The sequence below is a fragment of the Heliangelus exortis genome, chromosome 7 (assembly GCF_036169615.1).
Source record: "Heliangelus exortis chromosome 7, bHelExo1.hap1, whole genome shotgun sequence".
NCBI lineage: Eukaryota > Metazoa > Chordata > Aves > Apodiformes > Trochilidae > Heliangelus > Heliangelus exortis.
The window spans coordinates 26,896,730-26,907,840 of NC_092428.1; the positions used below are offsets into that span (position 1 = coordinate 26,896,730).

General features: G+C 41.9%; 1 protein-coding gene across 5 annotated transcripts in view; it reads right to left on the minus strand.

Moving 5' to 3' along the window:
• CCDC186 (coiled-coil domain containing 186) overlaps positions 1 to 9,217 on the minus strand; it is a 35,609-nt gene extending 26,392 nt beyond the window's left edge. For 2 of the 5 annotated variants that reach the window (XM_071749455.1, XM_071749459.1), the window contains exon 1: positions 9,075 to 9,217. The gene's annotated coding sequence lies outside the window, so the exon portion shown is untranslated. Of the gene's footprint in view, positions 1 to 6,528; positions 7,462 to 7,988; positions 8,009 to 8,177; positions 8,311 to 9,074 lie in introns of those variants that run through there. The other 3 variants (XM_071749457.1, XM_071749458.1, XM_071749456.1) reach the window with 3 other exon arrangements.
• Positions 9,218 to 11,111: the final 1,894 nt, after the last annotated feature.

Below are 11,111 nucleotides of genomic sequence, written 5' to 3' on the forward strand. Positions count from 1 at the left end.
CACAACTGGTTTGACCAGTCCTCCTCCTCTGTTTTACAGCTCACAATTATTCTGACAGTCTTAAGACACCTTCCCCAGGTTCCTGCTTCTATTCTAAAGCTAAGGAGACAAAGCTCTGTGTCTCCCCACACTACAGTGATACAAAGCAAGTGGAAATAAATCACTGCAAACCTGGTGAAGATGCAGGTAGCAGGGAGTGAGGAACACAAGCCCAGCTCAGCCAAGCTTCCTTTACAGCAGTAAGGGGCCCAGTTTGTTCAAGCAAACTATAAACACCTCTCCATCTACAAACAAGAGAATATAGACAAGTTGTACCTTTCAAAAGGAAGATTCTGTTTTGGTTGGCTTTTTCAAAAACCAAACAAACCACAGACACTCCTTCTCATCATAGAGTGTTCTATAAAGAAGCAACAAGCAACCATACTTATCATCATCATCACCATCATCTTGTGGTATTCACATTTCAGTTTAAATCTGCATCACTGCACGTTGTGTCCATTTTAAATAACACATTAGTGCTTGGAGAAGCAGCAAAACTGGACACACAATATTAAATGCCACAGGACACAATATTAAATGCTAATACTGGCAAGGGTTGCAACCATTTCTCATAGTGCTGTAACTGAGATGTGCTCATCTGCTCAATTGCTGACAGCACAACCCTCTGCAGCCAGAAGCAGGGAGTAGAGAGGCTGCCAATGCAATGAGTGGAGAGCACTCCAACTTTTCAAGGCAGAAACATCCCACTAGTAAAGGAAAGCAAAGATTCAGGAAATGATGTATTTTTCATTCACAACCCTAGAAGACAGATTAGAAGTAAAAAATATTTCAAGCAATACCTACACAGAACCACCATACTAACTTCTCTATTCAACTTCACTGGAAAAACACTTTGAAAATTTAAGAACTCTGTATTTTTCTTTATTAGCAGACAGCTAAGACTTATCATTTTTACATAAAAAAATGTAAGCCCTTTCTCCCTCCCTCTCTTTTCTTTCTCCTTTTTCTGCCCACTACTTCCTTTAAAGTGAAAGGAAATACTGCATTAAATATGGCAGATAGAGAGTGGAGGAAAAAAGGGGTATAAAAATTGTTGCTTTCCATTCATGCTTCAGCAGTAAATTCTCATTTCAGTGGCCATTCACTGGCATGGAAAAATAAACGTTTCTCTAACAGCAAATCCACCCCTTTCTTCTGCTGAAAAGAACACTCCTGATTTTTACAGAAACTGTTGACACCCTCATCCTTTGGCTGCTCTCCAAGTTACCCACCATACCAGCTGAAAATCTTCCCCCCTATTCCAGTACTAATTCCCAGCCACTACAAGGTAATTTCCAGTGAAAGCAATTCCCTGGATGTTTCCTACAGTCTGCACAGATCTAATTATGAATACAACCTTTTCCAGCTCCAGACTGCTGTTCTATTAGCACAGGCAGGCACTGAGAGTCTGGTACATTTTAATTCAATGTTATGACATCTGAAATGGCCTGTCTTTTCAATCTTATGGAGGACAAACTTGATTCTTTTAAATCCCTGACTACAAAGGACTTTCCTAAGCAGATGTGCTATTAATGCTAGCATTTAATTTCATAAAATAGATAGCTTGAGCCAAACTATTAATACAGTCACAGAGGAAATGACTTTCAAAATACATATGACATCTAAAGAAACATATTTAATGACAGCTATAGGAAGGATTTTCTGACGGATTTCTGAGGTGTGGTTGCCTAGAAGAATTCAGTAACAAAGAAAAAAAAAAAAAGAAAGTGTGCCTTGTCACCTAGTAACTATCACAACGGGGCCCTGTTACAATAAACAAATTAAAGAATTAGAGAAGTGTGTGCTGGGTTGGGCAAACAGACTGACAGTCAAGGTCCTGAGGAAAAAAAAAATCACTGCTCTAAGAGAAAAAAAAATATATTTATATTTACACAGCTTATGCATACTGTAGAGAAACGGACAAAAAGGGAAGAAGGAACTAATGTTTCACAGGTATGTGAAGATCAAAATCTCAGAAAGACCCAAAGCTGCAATATAGAGACCATGCAATTTGAAGAGTATATGGGGGGACAAGGAAAGGAGTGATGAAGTGCTCCATGGGCAGGTGATCCCAGGAGTCAGCAGGGTCCTAAGTGCCATGGCCAGGCCAGGTAAGCAGCTTGGTGACAGGAAAATCTGGTGAAACCAACACCCAAGTTCCTTAAAGTCCCTATCACTCAACAACCAGCTGTCCATTACAGGTACTGGGTTACTGTTCTCTGTGCCAGATTCTAACTTATTTTACAAACATCTCTGCTCCTCTGCATCTCCAGCTCAGCCAAAACCCACTAATTGTATCTCTGGGTTTACAGTGTTGGGTTGGTTTTGTTTTTTTTTTTTCTTTTTGCTTGCAGATCCCAAAATTGTGAGAGCAAGTGAGGAAAGAACAGCTTCATTTTAAAACTGGAGGTGCCAGATACAGACACTTAGGAATCATTCCAGTTTTACCAAAGCTGAATTTAGGAAAGTGGATGAACAGCTTGTCTACATATTTAGAAAATTATGGGGTTTATCTCTGTATAACTCGGGTGCTAGATGAGCAGAACACTCTAGACCCTGGTTAAAGCAGTTACAAATGCAATGTTTTCATAATTACTGTTCACCTGCAAGTCTCAAGACAAAAAAGCAAGCACCAAAGCACCTGAAATGAAAGCTGGTCTATACAGATACCAGAAACTGTTTTCCCTATTTTCAGTACTCTAGGCTTTCTAGTAAGCTTTTCTCCAAACATCAAGTGGTCTGTTCATTGTTATATTTAAAGGCAGAAATACTCTCAACTTAATCGTGCAACCTTTCAAAGCTGATCCAATAATAAAAATAGTAACTAATAAAACCCAGGACACATACTAACAGGTAATCCTAGAACTGGGGAGGTCTGGAAGATAGACTTTTTAAAAATGACAAGCATTAGCCTGATGGCATGACAGCTGCCAAGAAAACCATTGATTTGTACTTTTTTTCTGAATCACCCAATAGTAAATGCAGTCATATAGATTTCCACGAGGAAATGGCACACACTTCACAGTTATTTTAAAGATTCACACATACACCTCAAGTCACACTGTAATATATTTTCCTGTTCCTCCAGCCCCCAACTACCCATGTAAGGTCTCAGCAACACAACCAGGCACACACCTACAGGCACACACTGCTCTCCTGGACTCAACTACCACTGAAACTTCCATTACAGGTCTTCACACCACTCATGCCTTGACCTGAAAAGCACTGAGGCCCTGAAGCTGCCCTTCCTTAGCAAATGTGCATCTTGGAGAGGAGCTGGAACTTCAGCTCTTTTTGCTAGGCTGGAATTTAACATTTACTTTGCTTGGAAACTGAGGACTGTCTTTTAATTCAGTAATAACGAGCAGTGCCTTTTTTCCCCAAGATGATTTATATAAATTCACATAGAAAAAGATCAGCAATGCCCTAAATCTATCCTGAGATAGCAGATTTACACTCATCCCTTGGAAATTGAGTCAATAGTAATTGTAATTTTAAAAAGCAGTAATATGACATTACAGTGTACGTGCAAGTGCATAATCAATACTTATTTCACCATTTAAACAACTCTGCCTCCTATTCACTCATGTTAAGCACATGTGATATTAAATTCCAACCCACAGACTGATTTTTACAAGTGGTTCATTACACTCCAGCACAGTAACAACTCAGAAGCACCTCTCTATGTAAGCAGCTGCTAAAGCTCATGAAACAAATAGGTAACTTCAACAAAATCACAGTTATCACACATCATTCACATTATTATTTTTCAATACTGTCTTGTCTCTTTCCCTAATCACTGCAGTATACACTAAAGGCTCTAAAGATGAAGAGATTTTTTAAATATTGCTTCTGTTTCAACACATGAATCTATGAAAGGAAATGACAAATGACTGAAGCATCATTTCAACAGCCCAGTTACAGACCCACCCCACTCTTACAGGTTCCCAAGCAACAAAAGGCAAGAGTCCAAGTGATTTAGCCAGCCTTCAATTGCAAATTCAAGTGTTAACACAAGATGAAATGTAGTTCAGTGTTGCACTGGAGATGGACTTTGTTTCAAAGAGCCTATAAATGAGAATGGTAACGATTTTTAGAATTTTCTTGAAAAGTCCCACACATATGAAGCAACCAATAAGCAAAGGAAGACTTAAAGAAGTTATTACCCAAAAAAGCTTCACAAATCCCATAGCATTTATTAGGAAGACCATAATTTATTTGCCTGAATGGTCTGTTCCACACAGGCCTACTCCTCTCCTGTAAACATCATACTACAAAATACTGTATTAGGAACATAATCTTAGAAGTATTTCAATGTAACAATGAATATCTTTTATTATCTTTAAACATTATTCTAAGACATTCATATTATCCTAAGTCAGAGACATTAAAGTAACCATTAATAACCAAATAACTTTAGAATTAATGGGGCAACCATTTTGTTTCAATTCAGGTTTCATTCCCAGCCTATTACACTGGGTAAGACACAAAGCTGTCAATAGCTTACATGCCATCAAATGTACAATGACATTCCAACAAGACTGCTAAAGAAATAATTGATTTTGGAGTATGACAACAATGTTTTCATCTTACATTTGTGTTATTGATTGTAAAACCCAAGATGCATCTCTTTAAGCACTTTTCACATCTTTGCTAGACAATAATCATTATTTGAGCAAACTAAAATGCTTTTCCAAGTCAGTGCAAATCTATCATTGCACCAAAATTCTTGTTAACAGTTTTCTATAACACTACAAATAAAATGGAAGAGAAATCTTACAGTTTGTGTTAGCAGTTTGCTGTAGTGCAATCCTAATAATACTTTCACTTAAACGAGTATGAACACACTGGATACAACTTTCTACTTCATTTGTTGGGTGATGTTTTGTTTTGGTTTTTTTTCTAAAGCCAAATATCCTCAATTAGTCTACTGCTCACCACAGTGACTCACAAAACAAACTTTTTTGTTTCCAATTAATACCCAACTTATCTGTGTTTGGTATAACATCTTTGGTAAGATCTCCATCACAAATGGCTTTCCCAGACTAAGCACTGTGTCACCAGGTAACTGCAAAAGAGGGAAACTCAAATCATAGAGGTAATCCTGTTTTCAACTGAAGTTTATAAAGAAGTGAGGATTCATCTAAAGAAGTCCTGTTCTACATGACAAGACAGAAAAAGTAGCTTCATTGTTCAGCAGCTGTGTAGAGGGACAAATCAAAATTTTAAACTAAATTGAAAAGATCTGAAGTAGAAAGGTCCATTAAGTCAGGTATTTCACATATTTTAAGGTAAGGACTATTTGAAATGCATTTAGTTTCATCTCCACATCAGAGCAGAGCCACCCAACTTTGGAACTGATGAAAAACAGTAAAAGGAGATTAGATGGGTGGAAAAGCATCACAGTACTTAAGAAAAGTCAGAAAAAGAACAGTTTAAGAGATGAAGTTCATTATTACTGTCTGCATTCCATACAAAGCAGATAAAGGGTGGCCATGAGGTCTCAAACACTGTTGGCTTTCCCATATTTACAGATCATATTTATAGGAAACAAAAGAAACACTCTTGAGTCCCACCTATGCTAGCTCTCCCAATATTAATACACTTTTGACCAAGACTGAATACAAGATAATGCTCTTATTCAGTTAAAATATTACTGGAATATCACCTAGTACTACCAAGAAGCAAGATGCATCACAATGTGTTCTCACCTACACAGAAAAACTACAGGATTTAAGTGCAGACAGGACTACTGTGACCCACAGTGCAGGTACTAAAGCTGGCCACTTACTGGGCCACAGAGCCTGCAGCCCAGACATGATCACAGCTTCCTGACTCAGCTCACACAAAAGCTTGCTTTGATGAACATGCTTGAACAGAGGGGAGTGGAACAGTGTGTATACACAGTGGGTAATCTTAGGATTTCCTTGCTTTTATCAGTTTAATACTTAATTATCTTTTTGTCTCACTTTATATGAACACAGACTGCACAGCCCCATGGTGGTGCCAAGGTGCAAAGCTCAGCACCTGAATCATTTCTTTTAACATTATCAAGCACTGTAGAAGACAAGTTTTACTCCAAGTTTATCTTTGCTTTCCTCTGCTTGTCACAAGTTAGATAGTTAACACTGTATGAAACCCACCAAGGCATCACTAGTTTTTCTATTGATCTCATCTAAGTGGTTAATATTAAGGTCATATTAACTGCACGTATGGAGCCAAGTAACAACACAACTCCAAAATAAAGTTCATCAGTTAACATTTAACAAGTGGGATGGGGTTTGTTCCCATCACAAGACAAGTCATGGGGTACAACTTGAGAGTGATATTTTTTTTCATGCCAGTCCCAAGGTTGAAAGCTCATGTATCAGGGGAAAACATTATACTAGCAACAGCATCCTTTTATTGTGGACTTCTAGATACTTCAAGGGTTACACAGACTTGTAAACTTGTGTTAGTACAGTGCCTTCAGCACAGAACAATTCTTACTCTTCTAAGTGTAGACAGCCTGTCCTGCAGCAACTCATGCAGTGACAGCAACAGTGCTACTGTAACCTTTCAGGATTTCAGCATCATGCCTTCAGCTCTGCTTATGACAAGGCTAGTACCAGCTGGTTAGTCATAGTTATGTTTGTGTTCATGTTCTGACACTGAGAACATCACCTGTGCAAAGAAGAATCCTCTAAGGGAGAGAAAGAAACCAAGGTTATGCTGGAGTTCACAACCTGGACAAAGCATATATTCTATAATTTCCACCTTTACCTGAGTCATAACTCTGGTTCACACTACAGAAGTTGGAGCACTGGCAGAGCTTACAGGGCTGTAGTGTCATGGTATTGCCAAGATATGTTTCTTAGTACATTTGGCATTGAAGTTGCCAGCATTTTCAAATCCTGCTTCCAGAACATGCAACAGGGATATAAAATTCCAACCTGGCATTACTGTCTGCTTGACCACTGCATACTGAACACCATTCATGAGGATGGTGAGGCTCTACTGTTCCCAAACCTGATTTACCTTCAGAGTTTCTCTAGTATTCCAGGAAACAAACAAGCAAAACACTTCAGTCCTTTAAGGAACTGAATGAGTCAGTAAGCTCTACAGAAGACTGACTTCTGGCAATTTATACGTGAGACAGTATTACATACAATATTATTACATTTAAAAATAAGCACTATTCCACATACTTCTTGAAAGGAGGGTTGTGATTTTCTTCTCTGTTCTGACACTGATTCGCTTCTGATGAGGTTTATTTTTCACTCTCAACTTGAGGCAGGCTTGATCTATGACTTGATGATAAAAATTATCCATAAGGTTTTTCAAATATTGTCTTCGGCAACAGGAAAATAAGTTCAGAACAAGCCAATCCAGAACAAAGTAAGGGATAGTGCCTACTGGAGCTTATTCCTTAACAGAAGTTGCAGACTAACATATTTCTGCTACCTAGTAACACTAGTAAATCCAGCAAAGCACTTGCTTTTTCCACAGTTCTTTAAAAAGCCAGATTCAAGAAACTAAACACTGGGTAGGGATAAGCAACACAACTGGCTAATTAGGATGAAACAATCCACTCCATTTGGTTCCTCAGTCCTTTTTTCAACACTTTGAAATAGTGCACCTCATTATGCCAGCAAGTATCTGTCAACAACCCTAAATCAAGTCTTATAAAGCAACAGAAAATACTGTTTTTAAAGAAAAGTCCAGAATGGATGATAAAAGAATTTCAGGGAGGGGAAAAAAGAGGATTCAAGGGCAGTACAGTTTACTTTTTTTTTTTTTTTTTAATGGATGACATTTCAAACTGAAAGGCTCTTTAACCATCTTCAGACTTTCACCTTTGCATACTTTAGAGCCCACCCATTTTCTCTTAAAGTCAATGGACAACATAAGCATTCAAAGCAGCCAGAGACTACACTTCCTTGTCAGTTTCCTTATACAACAAACCATACCGGGACACTGGTCACAGGCAGTTATTTTTTAGTGTATTCTGCCCGAAACATTTGAACTTTAAAAAAAAAAACAAACAGTTTTACAAGAAGAGAAAACAAACCAACAATGAAGCCAGACTACTGTTTCTAATCCTCAAGAGATCTGGTCTGCACAGAGTCCCACTGTAAGTATACACGTATCAGACTCACCTGTGCAGACTATTTTCCAGGACAAGAGCCAAAATCTGAAAACCTACATAGCAATCACCTTGCTGAAGCTGCAGCAAAGCTTCCTGCTTTCAAACCTACAAGGGCGAGCAGCTTTTGCAAATGCCATCTGCAAAAAAGCAAGGACGCCTGCTCCACCGCAACACCGCTGCTGGCTCTAAAAAAATAACCTTCAAACTGGCGTCAGCAGTTGCTGGGTTTCGTTACCTAATTATTTAACTAGAGAGCTAAAATAAAATAAAATAAAATAAACACGCAGCCAACGAAACGGGACCACCTAATTAATAACGTGGAGAAGAAAGCTGTCAAGAACAAAGAGACTTGGAGAAGGCACAGGATGCCTGTTCGGGAGGTCCTGACTCAGAAGATGCTGCCGAGGCGAGACCTCACCCCTCGGGACCTCACCCCCTCCCCGGGACCTCACCCTCCGTCACCTCACGGTACTTCGCCCCTCTCCTCCCTACGGAGAGAGCCCCAGCCTCACCCCCAGACCCGGCGCGAAGCTGCCGGCCCCGTGATGCCTCCTGCACCCGCTCCTCCCCTCGCTGCAGCCACCGCGCCGTCAGGGCACCCGGGTCAAGCCCCGCTCCGCCCCCGCGGCTACGTTCCTCGGGGGTTTATCGCCCCCTGACTCTGCCAACGCCGCGGGAAGCTGCCGGAGAGGCTGACTGGAACTGCCGCCCCCTCACCGAGCTCGTCGGGGAACGCCGAGCCGGCCCGCCCCGCTCCGGCCCCCTCGGCCGCCAATGCTCCCGCGCCGCCCCCTCACAGAACCCGGCAGCGCCTGCGGGGCTGAGGGGCTCCGGCAGCGGGCACGCACGCACCCACCCACCTTCCTGCCCGCCCTTCCCCGCAGTCCGTCCCGACGCGGCCCCTCACCCGCTCCCTACGAGGCCGGCAGGGAAGGCGGCGGCGGCGGCAGCTCCCCCATGGCTGCGGTGCTCCCCGCCGGCCGCGACCGCCCCGCCGAGCTGACACATCAACAAAGATGGCGGCGGCGGCGGGCGGTGCTCCGGGCTGGCAGCCGGGGGAGTGGCGGGGCAGAGGACTGCCCGCTGCGGGAGGGGCCCGGCAGAGCAGGGACGGGTTCAGCGTCTCCCGGAGGAGCGGGGCTGGGGGGTTGAAGCTTCGCAGAGCTGATCCCGAGTGCCGGGAGGCGCACGGCAGTGCTGCGGTTCCGAGCGGGCCGTGAGACGAATGGGCACTCGGGTCTGCTGCCTGGGCAAGCAGTTTTTCTCCGGCCCTTTCTGCACCCCCGCCATGTTCGCGGTGAGGGCCGGCAGGCACTGGCCCGGCAGAACCGATGCCTCCATCCTTGGGGGTACCCTGGGGTGCCCGAGCACCCTGTGGAAAGGGGCCTCAAGGAAAGCTGGGGAGGGGCTTTTTGCGAGGGCATGAAGCGATAAGACAAGGGGGAAGGGCTTTAAACTCAAAGAGGGTAGATTTAGTCTAGATATAAGAAGGAAATTCTTCACCAGGAGGGTGGTGAGACACCTGCAGAGGTTGCTCAGGGAGATTGTGGATGCCCCATGCCCAGAAGTGTTCAAGGGAGGGCTGGATGAGTCTTGGAGCAACCTGGTTCAGTGGAAGGTGCCCCTGCCCATGGCAAGGGGGTGGCAGGAGGTGATCTTTAAGGTCCCTTCTCAACCCAAACCTTTCTGTGATGCTCACTGCCTTCTCTCCCTCCTGCTGCCACTACAGTCCCGCAATCACTGCTGAAAGCGGCTGAAGGATGAGATATTAGATGGAGGTGCTGACAGCTCCAGGAGCTGAAGCTGATGAATTTCACACATTAAGTAATTTAGAGCTTGCATATAAATATTAATGCAATCAGTAGTTGGGTCTTTTATTTTTGTTTTCTCTTATTTAAGCACACGTCACACCCATTCTGGGCAAGGGATCTGGTGGCAGGCATTTCATGGTGCTACACAGTACTACAGACCTGAGAAGCTGCCAAGCAAGAAGACATCTTCACCTCAACAGTTTTTGGAGAGATGGTCACAAGGATACCTCCTGTTTTCACAAGATCAGGGCACAAGTAATGACTAGTAGACTCTCTTCTTCCTTAATTAAAGAGCATCTCATTTTCCAGAACCAACACCTACATATGATGTCAAAAGCCTCTGCACCCACATGCTACATAAGAATAAATTCAGAGTCCAGCTTCAGCTGGTGTCTGCTGGTGCTTCATTCCTTACTCTGAGAGGATTAAAAACCATGAAAATATTTGCTGGACATTAAAAGTCTAGAATACACTTCAGTGTTGGGAGCATCAATTTCTCCATGGAAGACAAAGGTGTTTTTTTGAATCTTCATAAATGTCTTCTTATTTTCTTTAATAATATATATATATATATATGAAAAAAATGCCTTAGCAGACAAGCTGTTAAGTACAGCAGATCAGTTGTAAGTAATGACACCTTTCTTGCACAAAGTGTACAAAAAAGCAATAGAAAAGCAAGTTAAAATCATTGAAAAATTTGGGTTGGAAGGGACCTCAGGAGACTATCTAATCTAATCATCTACTCATGGCAGGGATAACTTTGATGTTAGATCAGATTGCTCCTTATTTTAGCTTATTTACTTTTACAAACATATAAAAGTATGCACATATCTGTATGCATTATGTTTATAAAACCCTGAGATAATTTCTTCATTTCATACCTTGGATTACTTTGAAAAGAGAATCAAATGTGCTGCATTACAAACTTACAAGCATTATCTGGGAGCGTTATTTCATACCATGGTATTTTTCTCCTCGTTCTTTCCAAGTAATTGGAATGTCAAAAAATCACAAATGCAAATTTTTGGGGTGCTAGAATATGCTCCCTTGAAACCTTTCAACAGATCCTTTAAAAAAATTTAAAAAAATTCCACTGGGTTCTACCACAGGTTGTGGAGAGAACTTGTGGCCTC